General features: G+C 35.4%; 1 protein-coding gene across 8 annotated transcripts in view; it reads left to right on the forward strand.

Moving 5' to 3' along the window:
• Nucleotides 1-1,267: 1,267 nt before the first annotated feature.
• The window catches only part of KCNJ15 (potassium inwardly rectifying channel subfamily J member 15), a 41,333-nt gene continuing 21,324 nt past the window's right edge, over nucleotides 1,268-21,276 (forward strand). For 6 of the 8 annotated variants that reach the window (XR_011968194.1, XM_072614985.1, XM_072614986.1 and 3 more), the window contains exon 1: nucleotides 1,268-1,593. The gene's annotated coding sequence lies outside the window, so the exon portion shown is untranslated. The remainder of the gene's footprint in view (nucleotides 1,594-21,276) is intronic. The other 2 variants (XM_072614988.1, XM_072614989.1) reach the window with 2 other exon arrangements.

Here is a 21,276-nt window from a genome sequence, read left to right on the forward strand (position 1 = left end):
TTACAGTATCTTCCCTTTAATATTTACTTTAAGAAAATACTCCTAATAATTTCTTAAAATACTTCTAATCATATACATATGTATTCATTTTGATTTTGACAAATTCAAAAACATTAACATTTCCACACACAAGAACAGCAAAAAAGTCTGGAAATTCCTGAAATTTCCCTCAGTTCCTGATATTATCTCATCCTGCAGTATCCCTCCATCTCCCTCTGAGTTCCTTTAAGAGAGAAGGCCTAGAGCAGCCATGCTAAAGACCTTGCTATGATGCCCAAGTAGGTAACCCTTTACTTCTCTCTTCTTTTTAGCTCTATTTTATGTTTTGTCTTTCCCCATTAGAATGTGAGCAGTTCCTTATAGGCAAGGATTGCTTTTTTCTTTGTATTTCTATTTCCAGTACTTAGCACAGTGTCTGGCAATAAATGCTTGCTGCTCACGTACCTCCATATGCAACCACAAATCTTTATTACATACAGCTTTTTTAAAAGCATATAATGAAATCAATCAGTTAGTTTCAAAACTATTCTGCCAGTTTATCTCCCTTTTGAACTTCCTTTAGTTCTATTGTACATTTAAAAAATATTTCAATGACACTTTGGGGGGGAGCATTATTATCACTGGTACCTCCCCCAAAACCTTTCCCCTGTATGAAATAAAGCATAATTCAGTATCCAAAAATGTACGTTTTATTCTCCACCTTTCTTGTTAGGAGGTGTGCAACATGTTTCATCAATAGTCCTCTGAAATTGTCGTTCCAATAATTTCCTTCTATAGGTTAGGATCTTTCTTATATAAGACTTTGAAACTTTGGACATTTTAATATATATCTACATTTATTTCCTTTTTCCCCCCTGAATAACTTTTCCCTTTGATCTGTTCTAATCCTTTTTAGGTTTTGTGACAAGTGGAAGAAATACAAAGGAAAAGTTAATGTTGTGGGTCACAGTGTTTGATGGTGATTTTAGTTTTTATCTGATTATTTATTCATGATAATAGTTATTATATTGAGTTCAGAGAGTTGAGTTAGAATTTCATTTAGATTCCATTTTCTCCCCTTTTGAGAAGTCAAAGATAAAAACTGATTACTAAAAGGGGGAAAGGAAATAGAGATGTAGCTTGGAATAAATGGGAGGTAGTTGTTATGTAAAAAGCATTCCACTTTATTTTGACTATGGGGTCTTAAAACCAGACTTTGATCTGACAGGCTAAAGTTTCTTCAAAGATTAACTGGCCTTCTTTAAAAGTACATCAGTTTCCTCTTAGGCAGATATTTGCATAGCAGTGAACTGGGTGTTTATTGCTGCAAATCATTTGCTGGTCTGTAGATTTCCTTAAGAAATTCTGCTGACATCATTGACTCTTTCTCAGATTCCTTTCCTACCGTCGCCCTCTCCTCTCTCACTCTCTCCTTCTCTCTCTAGTTCATTCAGGTAATTGTTATTCAAAATCCAACCAACTTTTTTTTCAGTGACAGTGAACAAGAACCATTTTCATTTTTCTATTTTCCTGAAGGACCCCGAGTTGGCTGTTAATTCCTTGTTCTGTTATGACAACATCTAAAAAGAAGTCTGCATATATTGATCTTTGCAGGTAAGAGGTACATACTTATTAAAACACTGGAGTGTGTAATGATCTGGGAGCTATGTGAAAGCCACCACAGCAACACTCTTTCTAAAGTTCAAGTCTTAAATTTTGATTTTTTAAAAACGGCTTCAGGAATTCCAGAGTGAAATTCAGTAATTCAAGCTTGTCAGAAAGAATTTAAGAAGTACTTTTTACTTGTAGAAAAATGGGTTAATATTTAAGGCTGGCGTAGGGAAAAATAATTTTTTTTTTATCTACTGAGAAACAATATCCAGATGTCATGTTTTGCTGTGTGTTAGAGATTTTTAGCTCTTGGGAGAAACATTCTTATAGCTTCTCTTTATATGGGTTTCCTTTATTTCAGAATTTTTCAGTTATGTTTTCTCCTTGATTTTATGTTACTGTTTAAAGCTTTTCCCCCCAATAACTTTCTGTCAGTTACTTTTCTTTTATTGGTGGAAAAAAAGAAGTTTAAGTTACTACTAGGGAAAACTTGATCAGGGCATTTTAAAATTGGTTGCTTAGCCTTGTAAGAAGAGATTATGTAAGTTTTCTGTGCTAGGTATAAGGAATGTAAACAATTCTGACTTGGAGGACATTTTGAACTGTTTCTGATCCATAGAAGGTACCTTTATTCGTTTAGGTTTAGTCTCTGAAAGTAAATCTACACTAGCTGAAGTTTCCCCATGAAATTTAGTTATATTTACTACATCTGCTTTCCTTCATATTTTGCCTAAAGGCATTCTAATACATATCCTTATTTATTTCTTTCTCCCCCTGAGAAACATTTCCCTTAGATCTATTCCAACCCTTTTTTTTACACCTTTCCTCAACTTGTACAGGTTGTGAAATTTACAAAAAATAAAAATTAGTATGTTCTTGATTTATTGTACATTTAAGATCAAAGTTACCTCCTGTTTGGGACCTCCTCTAAGTTCAGACCTCGAGATTCCTTTTGCCCTACTTTTTCATTTTACTTAAAAAATACATTTTCTATTACTTAGAGAATCTTAGAAAAAAATACAAAAATTGTTAAAGCTATCCTTTTGATTTAAAATATATATGAATAGGTGTGTGTGTGTGTATATATGTGTATATATATGTTTGTATGCATGCATGTATAAAACAATCAACAACCACATACTTGAAAAGGGGGAAGAAGAGTAAGGAAGAAGATGAATTAATTTTATTTGATTGCTGATAACTTTAAGAATTAAAAAAAACTGGTTCAGATGCCAGATAAATTGTGCTATTTATAATTGGCATTACATATGAAAATTGAGTGCCCATGAGATTTTAAACCTCATCGAATTCCACCAGTAAAAATAAAGACAAAATAGCTGTGACTCCTAAATTTGAAAAGAAATTCCTAGACATGGAAGTTTAAGCATGGTCTAGCCAATACCACAATGATTATAGTAGACTGAAATCTAGAAAAATCTAATAAAAAAGAGAAAGCAACCAACTATTTATTTTATTTTAAAGTTGTCATCCAGAAGTTAATGGCCTTTTTTCTTCTCCACTGTATTTAATGCTTAGATTTTAGAGATTTTCCCCACTGTGCTGTGTGACCACAGCCTTGGATTGCTTATGTAAAATAATGATTCTAAAAAGACTTCATTCCATCCCTTTTTTCCCACTGAAAGAAACAAAAACTTGTGGCCATTTTATTGAAAAAATATTCCCTACTTCTCTCCTCTGACATTCCTAACTGGTATTGATGATTTTCTTTAAGAATAGGTAGGCATTGTCAGGTGTTATGTCTTTAATTCCAGCTTTTGTGGAGCACAACACCAGCAGATCTCTTGAGCTCCAGAATTCTCAACTTCAGTGGCTATGCCTATCAGATTTCCATACCTAAGTTTGTCAGTAATGTGGAATGGGTGGTCTCTCTCTTCCCCCACTCAGTTGGGGACTAACAGGTTGTCTAAAGACAAATGAACTAACTCATATCTGAAATAATGCAGGTCAAGATTTCCCAAGGGAATCAACAGTGAAATAGAGGTATGAGTAATAGCCTGAAGTTTTCTAGCCCGGATGAGATAGGGGTATCTAGTTTTTAAAGCTAATGTCAGACAGGGCTAACATAGAGGAAACATGAGCTAAACATTTAAGAGTGCAACTTACATGTCTTTTGAACATTGAAAGATTTCATGTTAATTGCTCTCTTTTAAAATTTTGTTTTCCTTTTGATTCCTTCCTGCTCATCAACAAGAATATTTGTGCAAGGAGAACCAACACAGTATAGCATCAAATAGTAATGTTTTCCAAATTAAGTAAAAAAAAAAAGCCAAACATTTGAAAGTTCTTTTCCTGTTGTTCTATCCCATTCATTTATAAGAATTAAAGAGTAATGATTTGATAAGTGGAGTAAGCCTTAGACAGGTTTCCTATTAGTTGAGTTTCTGTTTTGGAACAAAATGAGAAACTTGTAGGTCATTCAACAGCTACCAAAATAAGGCTTATTTAGTTAGCTATAGCTTAGAAAGGATAATCAGCAGGAATACTTCAAACATTAGCTTCGGTAAAATCATTCCCCACCATATAAACCTTTGATAGAGTGCTAGACCTGGAATCAGGAAAATCTGAGTTCAAATCTGACCTCAGACCCTTACTATGATCCTTTGAAAGTTATTAAATCTTTCTCATTCTCAGTTTCCTCATCTGTAAAATGGAGTTCTTAATGACACCTACCTCCCACACTTTTTGTAAAGATAAAATGAGACATTTGTACAGAGTTCTGAGTACATTTAAGGAATGTATTAATACTAGCTGCTATATTGAAATGCACTTACATTTGGAAAGAGTGCGATAATTCATGTGGTCTTAAAATGTTCACCATTTTTGAAGATTCTCAATTGTCTGTGGATGTGTTCATTTTTGAATCTCTAAGTGAGTAGGAAACTACCTCAATTGAGCCAGAGACTACCAGGATGATATGGTAAGGGCAGAGCAAATTAAATTTTATGTCCCTGTGCCAATCAAATTTCAGGGACAGTTTTTTTTCACTTTCCAGAGGAAAAATCTAGCTTAACTTGCATGGGGAAATGGCTAGGATATTTTTCACACTATCTTTCTATCTCTTACCAAAGATCTTAAGATCTTCTAGTGGAATTTTTACCACTTAGATCATTTTAGGGCTGTTACTAGATAATCCTAAACTTGTTGATTTTAGGATCCTGGAAAAAGAATCGAGGGATCTATATACCTTATGAGATCAGGATCAATAGAAGAACTTTGCTAAAGCCTCCCACTGCATACAGGTGTTTATGTCAGCATCTATCAATGGAATCCTATGCTCTTTGAAGATCTGTAACCAAATGCAGTCCATTCTTGTCAGACAAATCTTATTGGAGACTGGATCTAAGATATTGTTGGATTGGTTTAAAATTTTTTTTAAAAAAAAAATTAAAAATTAAAAATTTTTCCTTGCCCTTTGTTAGTTGATTTGGTTTGTTTGGTATTGATGGTTCCCATGGCTTGTGAGAAGGTGGACATCTGGGCTTGGCAATTAGGTATGATCGTGTAGGGTGTTGATTAGCAAAGGCAAACCTCTTGCATTGAGATGTGAATGTACCATTTTACCATTTGGGGACAGGTTGGGAGTCACTTGGGTTAGGTGGGTGCTCCTATTGGGGAGGAAAATCTTCCTCATCCTTAGGGAGATTACAGGGTCCCATGCTCTGAACAACCTGGAATCCCTCTTCCAAAATCCAGATTCATAATGGATTCACTTCCTTCTTTTGTTATGAGGACTCCAACCTAGTTAATTAGATCCAGAATGCCATTGATGGATACTGATATGGCACATAAAAACCTGTATGCAGTGGGAGGCTTCATCAAATTCTCTCATTGGTCCTGACTTCATAAAATATAAGCTCTGGTTGTCTGTTTCTGTCCTCTTCAGGACCCAGACCACTTGGGTACCACCTCTACAAACAATATAGATGAAAATCATCTCTGCCCCACCCATTAGGGCTCTCTCATATAGTAGCCACATGGCCTACAGCTCAACTCATTGGGGGTATTTGCCTATGCCCCTGATTCCCTATGTTTTCTTTTATTACTGAATTAGTAGCTGCTGAAGTCCACTTATATTCTTCTTTCACAGTGGATGGAGCCTACTGGTAAACTATGCAAAAAGGCATTACTTGAGAGTGAGTTCCTTATAGATGAGACCCATTTGACTAGTGAATGAGGAAAGGGTCTGGACTGGAGGACTTAGTTTTTAACACAGCCACAATTTATTTGTAAAAGGCACTAATACCTGAAAGACCTTGAATGAAATTTCAAATGTATCACTTTCGTTCTATCCATACTGGCTGCCTGGGCTGAATTTCATAGCATGATTTTATTAGAAGCCCAATAGGGATTTCTTATCAACTCATGTTTAAGAAGCCATAACCAAAGCCTCCAGGAGGGGAAGTCATTTCCTCTTGCTCACCTAAAGAAAAATGGACTTATTACCTCCTTCCTCCATCTCCAGAGCACCTAATTTCCCTGACAGTTTTATTTGTCCTTTCTACTATTTTCTCAATCTCCACCAATCTCACTATTTGATCAGCCCATAATTATGTAGCTATGTGAGAGAGGGAGACCTATAGCTAAAGCCTAAAGCCATTATGTGGTGGTCTGCCATCTAATTGCCCCTGAGGCTGGCTGGTGTTACAGTGTGTGTACATATAGATAGATCTAATCTTTTGAACCTATTTCCATTAGGAATTTCACTCCCTCCCTTGCAGGGCCCATTGGGGAGCTTTTTGCAATGGAAATCCATCTTAATAAGGCCAATTACATATAACTTCTCATTTTAGCCACCTTAAAAGGAACAAAGAGTGGGTTTTGTGTGGAATGCATGACTGATAAAACTGTCCCTACCAAAGTGATCCAGAGAAACATGTGGGTTTGAGACCATATTTCTGGTTAAAGGCTTATCTACACTTGTCCCTGTCTCCATTAGCAGGGACTTTTTTGGTGTTCTGTTACCAGCTACATTAGCTGCCCTTCATATTTCATTGAATAGTTCTTATAAACTAAGAATTTTGTCTCCAGTTGCCAAATGAGCTGGACCAGTTTGCTTTCAATCATGTTATGTTAACTGTCCAGGACTGCTGTTGCACCCCAGGCAACAGTGACCATTAGAGACTCCTATAATGTCAGTTACTGGAGAACGTGAAACTGGCAGATCTCTGAGAGGTAAAGTAGATATTTACCAGTCTGGGATTCTAATTTCTAGGAATGCAGAATGATAGATTTAAGAGCTTGAAAGGACTTCAGAGACCAATTGACTCAACTCTTTCATTTTACAGAGGAAAAAAATGAAATCCTAGAGAAATTGAATGTCTTGCCTAAATTTGCACAGTAAGGGAATTTCTGAGGGAGACTTTAATTCCTCTATCTATTATAGCCCTTTAGTAGTATTCCAAATTTTTACTAGAGCTTCAGGGAGAAAGTCATGAGTTGAGGATACTCTACCCCATCAAACGGACAACTTGGTCTCATTTGCTGGGATGTAGCCAAGAATTTAAACCAACAATCTCCTTAACTCAAACAGCTACCAAGCCTGACTTACTGAGACTAATAAATTCCCATGGAACTTTTAATCAGACCTCTTCCTCTGTTTCCAATTCTAAATTCCTGTGGTATGCAACTCTGGCTATCAAGATCCAGCAAAGGTATTTAAAGGAAATAAAATAGCATATTTTAATGCTTATGGATTTATTAGTGTAAAAATAGTTTTTGAGACACAGGCAATGGGAGTGATGAATTTTGAGGTGTAGGTGTAGAGGAAGTGAATTCTTTGCACAATTAGGTTTGGGGTGAAAACCTGTGGCACTACAGTATGAAGTTCAGTGTTTCCTTTAACCAAACTTTTAGGTTAGTTTTTTGTAGGAAGAAATTAAATAGAAGTAATACAAAAGGTAGCATAAGGGAAAGAGATGCAGAAGATAAGAACTGGGATGATCTATGTTTTTATTCCCATTACATTATAGAGAGTCAAATTTAGACCATATAAAATGAAGCAGTCAAAATCATAGTAGTGCAATTCATATAGTGAAATAGAAGATTTTTTCCCCTATAACTTCTGCTACAGGCTTAGGAAAATGGAAAAATGAGAGTTATTTGTAATTTTCCTCTAAGCAATAGTTTTTTAAAAAAAAATTAATTTAGCCTCAAGGTATGTGTTGTGCAAATGGAGAGACCATGAGTGAGGTGGTCTACAGAATTTTCTTAGAGCCCAATGCAGAGGATTAGTTTTAAAGTTCATTCAATCATCTCTCAGATAGAATTGAAAGAGGTCTACTGTACCATGGGAATTATCTTTTTAAAAAAGGATCAGATACTATTAGAGCTCTATTTCTTTTATGTGTACACAATACTTTAGTACTTTACATATGGAAACCAACTGAGTAGAAATAAACTCCTTTCCAGTAGTTAGTTTCCAAAACTGAAGACTGAAATGGAATACAGTAATAGAAATATGAAGGTCATATTATATACTCAGACAACTCGTAAATATTCTTGCTTTTAAAAAAAATATCTACTTTAGTTAGGTTGTCTGTCTCTGGTTATTGAACTCAACTTTGTTTTCAAAAACTTCAGTTTCATTATCACTTTTAATTTCTCCTTCTTAATATTTCACGACCACTAAGTTTTTTTCTGTCAGACCAAATAATGTTTTTCCTCACTTCAGTCTTTCAATACTTGTAGAAGTCATTTGTGCTACACCTAAATCATACCTACTAACGTATGTAATTTCAGTTCCTTCAATATTTCCTTCCAAATTACATTCCTAATCCTTAAAGACAGATTTGAAAGTTATCCACTCTTCCATGTGTATCTCATGAGCTAGTCTCTTCTGTTGGCATGGTATATACTCTTTCTTTCTCCTCTCTATTCCTGACTTAAAATAAATGATCAAATACTTGAAACATCACATCATTTAGCTCATATTAGAAATAAGTTGAAATGTACTCTAGTACTCTTCTATTTCTAAAATATGACAAAATATGGATAGGCTAGACTATGTATGTAGCATATATATATGTATATATACATGTAGCTTTAGCTTTAAAATAGTATAGAGATGTCATGAGAATACTATAGTATATCCCTACCAAATGCAAAAAATCTTAAATATCTCAACCATTTTATGATTTTCAATATGTTCTCAGTTATTACTGAGAGCCATTGTGCCATATTTGGTAGAGCCCTGACTATAGAGTCTGGAAATTCTGTGTTCAAGATCTCAATCTGATATACAACGTGGGTTTCCTACACCAAAAATTCAGGATGTCCATTTAAGACTCTACCCAAAGAGCTGCTGTCTATAAAACTCAGTCTCACATTCAGATTTGTAGATTTTTGCTCTAAATAAAAATGAATGTGATCGTGACTTAATTAACAAATCTAACAGTAACCTAAGTGGGAGCAGCTAAGTGGACTTAGAATCAGGAAGACTCATCTTCCTGAATTCAAATCTGGCCTCAGAAACTTGCTAGCTATGTGACACTGGATAAGTCACTTAATCATGTTTGCCTTAGTTCCTCATCTTTGGAATGAGTTGAAGAAAGAAATAGCAAAGCACTCCAGCATCTTTGTCAAGAAAAACCCAAATGGGGCCATGAAGAATTGGACATCACTGAAACAACTGTATAATAACAAGAACAAAATAGTGACCTAGGTGCCAAATGGTTAAGGGAAATTTTGATCTCAGCACTGGATCAATGGCAATGGCAGCAATGGGAATGGGGACAGAAATCTCACAGGTGAGCCAGAGACCAGTCCTGAATGTGCCACGTACTGTGATTAAGTACTTTATATTTCTTCTCTCCTTTGATCCTCACAATAACCATGGGAGGTAGGTGCTACGATTATCTCCATTGTACAGACAAGGTGACTGAGGCTAATAGGTTAAGTGATGTGCCCAAGGTCACATAGCTATCAATCAATTAACACTTATTAAACACCGACTTTGTACTAGGCACTGTGCTGAACACTGGGGATACCAAAAGAGGCAAAAGCCAGTTTCCCCTCAAAGATATTACAGTCTGATTGGGAAAGAAAATACACAAAAGAAAACTGAGAAGGTAGACGGGAGGCTATGGCCCTTAATAATCCTAGAATTAAAACCAAGCAAAGCCACTGGTGGAAAATGAAGAATTTATCTCAAAAAGTCCTGAGTACTCTAGGGATTCTACCCTCTAAATATGGGAGAGGCAACTGAAAGGGATAAAATTGTTGATAGCAAAGTCAGTCTGTCCAGTGACGATTTTAGATCATCGAGTAATGCAGAGGCACATTATTGCTAGAATGGAAACCAAGCAGGGCTGCTCTCAGAAAATGAAGAGAAATGTTTTTTTGATATCTAAAGACTCAGATGTTTTAGACCCTAGGTAATAGGTACTGTTGATGCAAAGAGAAAAAAGAAGTCTACTTTCCAGGAGATTCCATTTTGTGAGTGGGGAACTGGAGGAGACATGTCCACAATAAGTAAATTTTGAAAAATATGTAAAATCCAGGATTCAAACTTCAACTAACGTAAACTAATTAAGGGGAGGTAGACACTCTAGCTCCCACATAACTACTCCAGCAAAACCCTGATATTGACACCAACTTGAATTATGGTCCAGGAATCCAATACCAAACTGTACTGTGATTACTTAAGTAGAAAAGGGAGTCATCAGTAAAGCTAGTGCCAGCAGAGGCAAATAAGCATGTAGGCCCTCAGTTTGACTTCGGCACATGACCTGGGAACATAGCCTACAAAAGGGAAGAAATAACCAGAGGTCAAAAAGTACCCAAGAGCTGCATGACCTAGTAATGGTCATGACTTGATATCACAGGCTCTGGGACATCAAAGTGTCCTGTATGTTATCAAAATATCATAAAGGACACTGAAGATCGATTGTTCTGATGGTAAAGTTCTCATGATATTTGGAGGCCAGTACAGGTATCTAGGGAAACCAGGGTGAGATAAAAAAGGCAGACCATGCAAAAATGCAACTGAAGGGTAGAAGAACCTTTTATAACACAAAGTTTCAAGAAATAAGATGACAAAATCTTTAAGTTCACCTGCCAAGGTTAGAGAAATTTGTTATGAAGTGAGGAGGGGCATAGTTGTAACAACATTACAACCATTTCATCCTGCCTAAGCCAAAGTCCCAGATTGACCTATCATGGATCTAATAGGTCTAAACTTCCTCAACTCTATTTGATTTTAATTCTTTTCTGAATGCAGCAAGGTTCCACATTCAAAGGGTTGGGCTCATGATCAGAAATGGGAAATTTTCCTATTTAGAAAGGGAATTGAGTCAAAGTGATCTTGTCATTATCCTTATAAAACTATCTCTTCAAGCTTCTCAGTTCACTTTGTTTACCTGCATACCTTAATATTTGGAGATTGAAAACCTGTGGGATACCACAAGGCTCCTCCCATTTCCCCTTCAGTGGTGGAGCACTGCTGTAACATTAATTCAAAGTTATATCTGAATTTACTATTCAGACAAACAAAATTGTAGTCCCAACAGGTTTTACTACTTACAGCTTAGAGCAAGACATATTTATTTCTTGTGTTAGCAGTAAAATCAATAAGGTAAAAACAAATTATAATTTGGAAAAGAAAGCACATTTATTCTGAATACATATGGTATGTTCAGGGCCTTTCCAAAGGCTTTTAGGTTTTTTTTCTTCCAATCTAACAATAATACAAAAATCAATCACTGGAGTTTAAGAAAATAATCCCATTCTAAGTTATTAGTGCTATTTTATAAATTTATTTTAGAACTTTTTTTAGAGTTTTTTAAAGAAATAAAGTAGGAAGTTTCAGTTAGCATAGCTGTGGTAAGTAAGATATTACACGTCAACCCCCAAGGCCAAAAGAGAAAATTTTAAGGTTTGTTGATTCAAAGTTGACCCAAACCAGCTGAGTTACAACTTGTCTAAGTAATCAGACAATCCCTATATTTCTCTACCACAGAGACAGACTTTTAAATGATAACTCCTTTGGTCTGTGCATTTTTGTTTTGAGGTTGGTATCTTAGTTCTTTTATAAGACAGTGTTTTAATCATCACTATTCTAAGAGTAGAATTTACAAGGCTTCCATTTAAATATGCTTTCTTGTAGTTTCTTTCACTGAGCTGGTAATGTTTTTTGATCTTACTAGGGCTGAAAATACCCAGGGTCTGACAAGTTCACACAAAGCTTCTCATAGACAGTGAGGCAATATGGTACCATGTTAATTTCAACAAACCAGTGTATATCCATCTTGAATGCTTGAAAATCTTTAACCAGAAGGTCAGTCTGCTTTCCAGCCAGAGGTCTCTAATGAGTCCAAGTGTAAAAATCACAGCAATTAGATAAGAGGAGCTAACACCCTAATGCTATAAATGCATTATACTATAGGTATCATTCCACAAATCAGCATTACTTCTATACAATGACTCCTTCCCCCAAAAGGTTATCAGCACAATACTAACAAAATATCATAGATTTACATAATGAAACAAATCAAAACATTCGCAATAAAATGACATTAATTCATTTGAATCCTCCATTCCATTGGCCTTTCAATTTTATGATTCTATGTTGGAAAATATTATTATAGAGTCCTTATTCCTTTTGTTTACATAGCTACAAAGATGAGGCAACAGCATTGCACTTTATAGTACAGAACAATGTGAAGTGAATGAAAATTTCCCCAATTTCTAGAACCCAATATAAATCCAAATTTAAATGTGTTCAGTCTAAAATCTTGCTGCATGATTCCAGTTACTTTTCCTCATGCAGAAGAATGTGAGATTTTGTGACATCAAGCTTATAAATTGTGAGACAAGTAAAAATTAACTTTAACTTCCTGAGAAAGAAACAAGCATATATCAAAATGGAGTTCACTAGAGTTCTATGGGTATAGTAATTTTCTAATTCTTAACTAATTGCAATGCTTTATTAAATTATTGCCTTTTATTTTGACCTATGAGGAAAATTTTAATAGCCAGCAAAGATCTTATTATTTTCTGACTTTTCGAGAAAAATCACTCTCTCCATATACTTACTATTGGGTAGTTATATTTTGAAAACTTTTATACGCTACTGATTTGTCTCTAATTGATTTAAATGTTCACCCCCTTTTTTCCTCCCAAGGACTGATCAAAGCCCTGAAAACCACAAACGTTGTCATATTCTTCATTTCCAGTTATTTAAACCCTTGTAAGTTAATCATCTAAACATTACTTCCTTATTCCCATCCCCCTCAACTTATCCCCACCAAAGTCCAAACCAGGTATAATGGTGATGAAAATTGGCCCCCACTTTTCATTTTGGAATCACTAGTGATAAATTTTTAGAAGTTTCAACTCTCTTCAGGAGACACTGTTCTCTAGTGAGCAGAATCACTTTCTTCCCTTACACTAAGAGGAAATAAACATTTTCACTCTAAGGAAATGAGAGAGTATAGAAGCATCTGAGTGCTCTTTGTATACAAATCTCACTGTGTCTACTTTTAATAGTTCTAAGAACCTGCTTTCTATCCCTCAACCATGTGGATATGTCAGTATATGTAAAATATTCCAACCACATTCTTGCCATAATTTGCAAATCCACATTAAACGTTACACTTTAGTCAAAAACTTTGCCTCTGTTTTCATTGCCACAATCTTTTGCAAATGGGGAAAGAATCTTCGCTCTTACTCCTTCTGTATCCCCAATTTGTACAAGCTGTATAGCTGAGACTATATCTTTTTCAAATCATTAAAGCTTTTGGCAGAAAAGTTCTCTTCTCATCCATTTCCTTTGGCTGACCAGAATATAGGGGGAGAAAATCATTTGGATTTACCAGGACACTAAATATATACAATATTGACAGTTGATGCTTTATTAAATAAAGCAAACAAACACAAATACTGCTCACTCACAAAAGTGAATGGAGGGGTTGGATGATTGGAAGCCATGGTGTGGTTGGAGGGTGGCATTTGCTAAAGGATGGCAGACTAACAGTTGAAAGGGACAAAACTGTTTATCTTTTTGCAGGGGGGTAGAGAGAAGAGGAAGAGAACATTATCAGTATTTAGACAGGACATCTATGTAGGAGTTGATTCCCCAAGAATGACTTTGGTCTCTTATTTGTTTTCCTAAACTGCATATAGGGACAATCTATAATATATAGAAATAAAGGTTAGAAAATATATAATTTCACAGGAAGTTGATTAGCTGTAATAATTCTATACAAGAGACTATAGTTATTAGCATACTGCTTCAAAATCAAATGATTAGAACTGTTATGTGAGTATATCTTCTGACTCAATGTAGTAGGTAACCGCTGTCAAAATATATGACAATACAGAAATTACACAGGTAAAAATTTAGTCTTTGTAATACTCAAGCAAAGGTTCAGGTCTCAGAGAACAAACATGAACCATAATTAGGACTGTACTTATGTCAATTATAGAAATACTTTTATATATTTCAGTCTTGTATATTCCATTTAGGCCATAAGTTTAAAAAAAGACAGATAAATTTTGAAACCAGATTAAGAGAATGAGACAAGAAAAAATGGAGGTACCTATCGAAGACAACCATTTTAAGGAGTTTAGTGACAAAAAAGAATGGATAAAAGATGATAGTGGAGATAGAACTATCCAATTAGTGTTTCCTTTTTCTTTTTCTTTTTTTCTTTTTTTGAGCAGGAGAAGGAAGGACATGGGTATGCTTGTAGGCAGTAGAGAGGAAGTCAGTAGACACTGATAATGATGAGTGGGGATGACTGGGGGTGTCATCTGTTGGTGAATATGGAATGGAATGGAAATAGTTGTACAGATAATTAGTAAGATCACTATTTCATACGAGACAGGACGAAGGAGGATATAGTGGCCAAAGAGATCTGAGTGACTGAAGCTGAAAAGGAGAGAAGAGGGAGATAAAGAGAATGGTATAAATTTTTAAAGCAAAATGTGTGGCAAGGTTTTCAGCTGAAATTGTGGAGGAAGAGGGAACTATAGGAGTTTGAGTGGGAATGAAAATTTTGGAAGAAATGCTGTGAATGGTGAGTTAGTGAGTTGAAGACACTTGTTGCTTAGAAAGAAGTCTATGGCAAATTTGAACAGCATACTAAAAAGTAAAGACATCACCTTGCAAAGATTGTACAGTCAAAGCTATGCTTTCTCCAGCAGCAATGTGTGGCTGTGAAAGTTGGACTACAAGGAAAGCTGAGCTCTGCAGAATCGTGCTAGAGAAAACTTTTCAGAGTCCCTTAGACAGCAAGGAGATCAAAATAGTCTATACTTAAAAAAATTTAATCTGGGCTATTCACCAGAAGGCCAAATACTACAGTTCAAGCTTAAATACTTTGGCCACATAATGAGATGGAACTCGTTGGAAAAGACCCTGATATTAGGAAAGATTTAAATCAAAAGGAAAAGGGGATGGCAAAGGATGAGATGGATAGAGAGTGTCATGGAAACAACAAACATGAACTTGAACAGACTTTAAGAGATAGTGGAGGACAGAAGGGTCTACCATGGTGAAGTCCATGGGGTCACAAAGAGTCAGACATGACTGAATGACTGAACAACAACAGTGAGGGCCCTGTTGAAGTTGTATAATGTAAATTTGTACTGGATCAGGACTGTTGTGTGATTTTCTCCCCCTTTCTAGCAGCATATGTATAAAAGAAAGCAGTGGATGATGGGAATGAACCAAGGCTGACCCTTGAGAAAGAATAATTAGTAATATGAAAAGGAGGAATGGGACTAAGGAAACAGTACAGTGTAGAGTTGAACTGGTACACTAAAGGCTCAAAATGGGAAAAGAATGCCAAATTCAGGGAAGGTGACCTGGGAAAGACTTTAGGGATCAAGTGATTGGAGGTCATGGTATGGACCATGAGAAAGGTTTGGTAAGAGAAGGCAGATGCAAACACAGAAGGAGAGATAGAAAGCCATTATATTATGGTGATATAAGGTACTTCAGGATTTTTGAACATGGAAGTTTATGGGTCACACAGCAAGGGTCTGAGTTTTACTTTGAATTCAGGTCTTTCTGACAATAGGCTCAGAGTTCTATCCACTGAGCCACCTAGCCTAGGGAACTTAGGTTTTCCCCTGAAATATCTTCCAACCTAATTAGGTGGCCACCAATGCTGTATTAAACAAATGAAATGGCACAGGAAATAAAGTAATGGAACAAAAACCTAAACAATAACTGCTTTTGGCTAGTAACATAAGCTAATTATTATTCAAGCAGTGTAAATCTTTAAGTATTCAGCAACAATGATTACCTGCTAGAAGTATTTCAGTTACAAGAACTCCAATTATTTTTTGGTTAAGAGGCAAAGGGGGAGGGAGTGTGATAACCATTAGTACATATTTTTAGTGATAACATAAATGTAGCTACAGAATATGCCTATAGTTATTAATGAGGATTTACCTAAAGTTGTTCTTCAGACATCTCAATCCCCATGGTATGGTATAAAGCATGTTGGAATTTGAGTCAGGCAACTCTTGGGTTCTTATTCCAACTTCAGCACTTAATGTTTTTGAGTTTCAGTTCTTCTTTCTTTTAAAATACCAGTAATACTAATGACATTAAGATAATAAATGTTTTTGAAATTTCAGTGCTATATAAATATGTATTCATTAAATTGAAAGTTTTACTTCAGAATTGAAGTATAGTTAAGTAATTCTGTTGTGCACAATGTGAAAGCATAAATAAAAGTTCCATATCGGTTGCCCTAAATTAAACTTAGGTTTATGAATTGATTGTAATTTTTAAAATTTTCTCTTATAGTATCTGTACACTTAGCATCTTTAATAATGTGTTTTCACCAACAAATTTACAAGTTGGCTTAATTATTTACTATAATTTCCTAATCAGTGTGTTCTCAGTTACAATCTATGAATTAATGTCAAAGAATATATATATATATACTGTAGACTGTATGTCTTCATTACAATTCTGCCAGAAACATTTTATTTAACATATCCAAATCACAGTGACAGATAGGTGGCACAGTGGATAGAACCACAGGCCTGAAGTCAGGAAAATCTGAGTTCAAATCTGGCCTCCAACACGTATTAGCTGTGTGACCCTGGGCAAGTCACTTAACACTGTTTACCTCAGTTTCCTCATCTATAAAATGAGTTGGAGAAAGAAATGGGAAACCACTCCAGTATCTTTGCCAAGATAACCCCACGTTGGATCATGAAAAGTCAGACACAGCTGAAATGACTGAACAACAAAAATTCAAGTTATTTCTTAGAGAGAAATCCATAGCTCCTCCATGGCCTTTCACTCCCGGAAGGTATTTCATAGCAATTTTGAGAAAGATCATAATATATTTAAATCCAGTTTTAGTATTAACATTTCAGAATAATTGTTAATTTCCTAGAAATTAACCATTTCCTAGAAAGAATCAATAGGGTTCTCCTTAGAAATTAAAATTAAAAATCTCTTTGGAATAAAAGATTCTCTTTTGAATAAGAGGGAACTTTCCTCTTAATGGAATAAAAAGTATTTTCCTTGGGTGGGTCTTAGGCTAATCCAGAGGTTTCTAAACTTTCTTGGTTCACTATCCCCTCTGTGTCTCAGTAATTTTTTAAACAGTGCCCCTGGTTATCCCACCACCACCACCACCAAAAAAAATATAGGTGAGAAAGAAATGTTTTCCAAATATAGGATACCACCTATAGGAGATGGAAAATTAAGTATAGGAAACTATTAATAAATCAGTTTGATCAGTGAAAAGAGGAGCAATATAAAACAAAATGGGGTGGGTGTCCATGAATAAACATACTAAACACTTGCTATGTGTTAGGAACTGTTCTAAATGCTGGATACACAAATAATTGAAAGAAGGATAACCCCTGCTCTCAAGGAGCTTACCATTTAATGAGGGAAAACAATATTTGAGAGGAGGCTCAAAAGAGACAGGCTAAGGTACCTAACTTGAAGGCATGATGGAGATTTCCAAAAGGAGTGGGTCAGGTAAGAGATGGCTGGCTTGGCAGACCTATTTAAATATCGTTTTGGAGAAGAGCTCTTTCCTCTCCAATCACAGGTATCCCAGGAGCACAGTACTTATGAGGTGTGAGTACCAAGGCTGATGATGCCTTAATGAATGTTTAAGTTCTTTGAGATATGATAAAGAAGTCACAAAAAGAGTTGCAGGGAGGGAAATGAAGAGAGCGGGACTCTGGTTGCCCTCCCTAAATGGATTTTTTGGGAAGATCTAACTAGTCAGAGGGCAATGATGAGTTCTGATACTAATAATGAAACCAAGAGCATCAATGAAACATTTAAAAAATAAACAGCAGAGAGCAAAAGGAAAGTCAGAGGAGAGCACAGTGAGGGCTAAACATACAAGTATAGTAGTAGAACTCTGAAATACTCAAATGGAAATTTGGAATCCCTCCTCAAATTGGACTCTGCACTGAATCTCCTGTATCATAGGGGCCAATAATTTTGATGAGCATTCATGTTTCTGTTTTATATCTCATTGATTTTTTTTGTGATCACAGGGTTATTGAATAGGGCTTTTTTTCTATTGCTAAATTTATCAAGGAATCCTGAATAATCTTGATGTATCTATAGGCAATGCCTTAATATATCAAAATCTGTAAGGTCATGATTATTTTGTCAAGTCAAATGCTTTTTCCTAGTCAAGAAACTATGCTTAATGGGATATTATATTAGACCCCATATGCTTGTGAGATGGTTTAAGATGTTGTTCATGGTTCAATGTTACTGGTGAAAGTCTGTTTTCCCAACTAATCACTTCTAATCCCAATTAATACCTTTATTGAAGATGTCCTTAATTCATGTTTAGATAGCCATCATAAAAGTGCTGGAAAGATATGAAAGTAGCTATATAGTTCAATCGTTATTGAGGTTCTTTAAGTCACCTTTTGGGAGTATTAAAAAAACCCAAGAACTTTTTAAAAGGACCTCTGCTATATTCCTTTCCTTCAGATAGTTTGTATATAGTTCCCTCATTTCCCTCACATTTGTATCACCTGCAGCATGGATCGCTATATATTTAATCCAATCTGATTAGTATACCCCTATTTCACTCTTTATGATACCATTTAGTGCTTGTTATCAGTTCTTTTTCTGAAGACAAAATAGAAAACTGTTGAACAACTAGGTATATTGAAATGTTCACATTTATTAATGTTGGTTCATAATAAAAAAATTAGAAGGTGAATTGGGAATTCAGGGTTATTTAATCGGAAAAAATTAGTGATTTTAAAACATATTCAAAATTCATTCCAAACAAAGAGAAGCTTAGTAGTAAAGCCAAAACTCTTAGATGTAATCACATGCATGAAGTAATTTGTAGCTATTTTATGATGTCACAGTTGCAAACTATTTCATCTTTTCATTTAGCATAGTTAATTGAAAATGAGACTTTTCTTCAAAGAGTGGTAGGTCAAATGTGGCTGAATAAAATCTTGAAAATGTAAGAAATATGAAGCTCTGACTTTTTTGTCCAAGTCAGTTTGGAATTTTGCAAGATGGTTTAATAGTACATTTTTAAAAACAAATGATGTTCCTTTATAGCTAGTACTCATCTAAGAAAGCAAAAGTTAATTTATTTTTAGATAATGTTTGCTTGCTTCTTTTCCTTCACCTACAATTAGAATGTTAAATCTATTCCCTGCTTAAAAGTAATTCCTTTTGCAATGATAGGTTCTTTCACCCCTGCTCTCATTTCAGAGCACAGCTGTACCTTAAGAGAGAAATCCAAACTGTCTGCTTTTCCTGACCTAACTGTTGCTGTTTAAAACCATGTTCTTCATTTGACTACTTTTGAACCTGTCTAGGCAAGAACATTTAAGTGAGATAAGTAAGTGGAAGAAACCAGCTTTCCTAAACACAAAGGCTGGAAAAGATAAACCCTGGAGGAGAGAAAACATTGTTTTGGGAAATGTAATACTGTTCACCCTTTCTTCATAGTTCTGTCGTCTTTCAAGATTCATTGTGAAGGCTTTTTACAAGAGTCCTTTGCACACTGGAGGAAACAAATCAAAGCTAATATCTATCCATTGTCTACACATTATTAATCTGTAGGAAATTAAGATAATATAAAGAAATCATATAAGCTAGGTTTGTCCCTTGCAGCAGCAGTTTTTATTTTGTCAGTCAGGTTTCTTACAAATGAAGATCTTGGAACCAACTACTCCCCTTACAAAAATAATTACCTAATAATGCCTTCAATTTATGTTCTCATCATAAAGCTCAAATTCTTTGAGGTGGAAAAAAGAAAGTAGAGCTCACAGTGAATCTGGTATCTGTTTAAACTTGTCTTTGCCAAGCATGTTGTCAATGCACTCTTTAAAAAAAAGGATAAGAAGTAAGAAGTAAGGCATGACTCATTTACAGATGGTAGGTGTTTGGTTGTTTCCCCATTTCAGAATGTAAAGCTATATAAACTGTAATAATGAATATGTTATCAATGATTTGAGTTGTCAAATCCAATCATATTCTCTGTCATCAAGCTATTTGATCTCTCTGCTACATTTGACGTTATCAACCACTTTCTGTTCCTGAATACTCTCTCCTCTTGTATTTTATCATATTATTTGCTCATGGCTCTCCTTTGCTAATTCATCAGCCGTATCATACAGCTGAATTATGGTTATTCCCTAAAACTCTCCCTTGGATTCTCTCCTCTCTTCTCTCGTCTTTTCTTCTCCTTCCTTCTCCTTCTCCTTCTCCTTCTCCTTCTCCTTCTTCTTCTTCTTCTTCTTCTTCTTCTTCTTCTTCTTCTTCTTCTTCTTCTTCTTCTTCTCCTCCTCCTCCTCCTCCTCCTCCTCCTCCTCCTCCTCCTCCTCCTTCTCTTCTCTGTCTCTCTGTCTCTGTCTCTCTCTGTCTCTCTCTCCTTAATCTCACGTTGCTTTAACTACCATTATTATCTGTGATGACTCAATATCCAGTCTGACATCAACAACTCTACTGGTCAGTCCAAACTGGATCTGCCAATATCTCAAATTAAAAATATCCCAAACCAGAACTTCACTTCCCCTCAAAAGACTTACTTCTCTTCTTAACTTCTTAATCAAAGTTACCACCTTTTTTCTAGTCTCTCCGGTTCCTAACCTCAGTATTATCTGTGATTCCTTGCCTTCCTTCATACCACATATTCATCCAACTGCCAAATCTTGCTATTTCTATTTTCACATCTTTCACATCCAATCCATTCTTTCTACTCAGAGCTACCACTTTAATCACTTTAACTCAGGCCTTCATCACCTCTCATCTAGTATATTGCAACACCCTCCCAAATGATTCTAATCTCTCCCTACTCCACACATCTGCTTTCACATATCTACATGCATATAACTGCAAAAGTGATTTTTTAAGACTCAGATGTGACCGTGTAACTTCCCCTGCTCAGCTAACTCTAGTGACTCCATTTTACCTTTAGAATCAAATAAAAACTTTTATGTTAAGCTTTTAAAGCCATCAACTACCTAGCCCCACTCTGTCTTTCTAATACATATATATATGTGTATGTGTGTGTGTGTATATATATGTATATGTGTATGTGTACATGTGTATATGTACATGAATATACACACATATGGATAGATATATCTTCTATCTTTCTTGCACATGGCAGTTTAAATTGTATCTTTGTACCTTTGCTCTGGCTATTCCCCATGTGTGGCTTGTACTTCCTCCTTATCTTGACC

This window comes from Notamacropus eugenii, chromosome 5 (genome assembly GCF_028372415.1).
Source record: "Notamacropus eugenii isolate mMacEug1 chromosome 5, mMacEug1.pri_v2, whole genome shotgun sequence".
Taxonomy (NCBI): Eukaryota; Metazoa; Chordata; class Mammalia; order Diprotodontia; family Macropodidae; genus Notamacropus; species Notamacropus eugenii.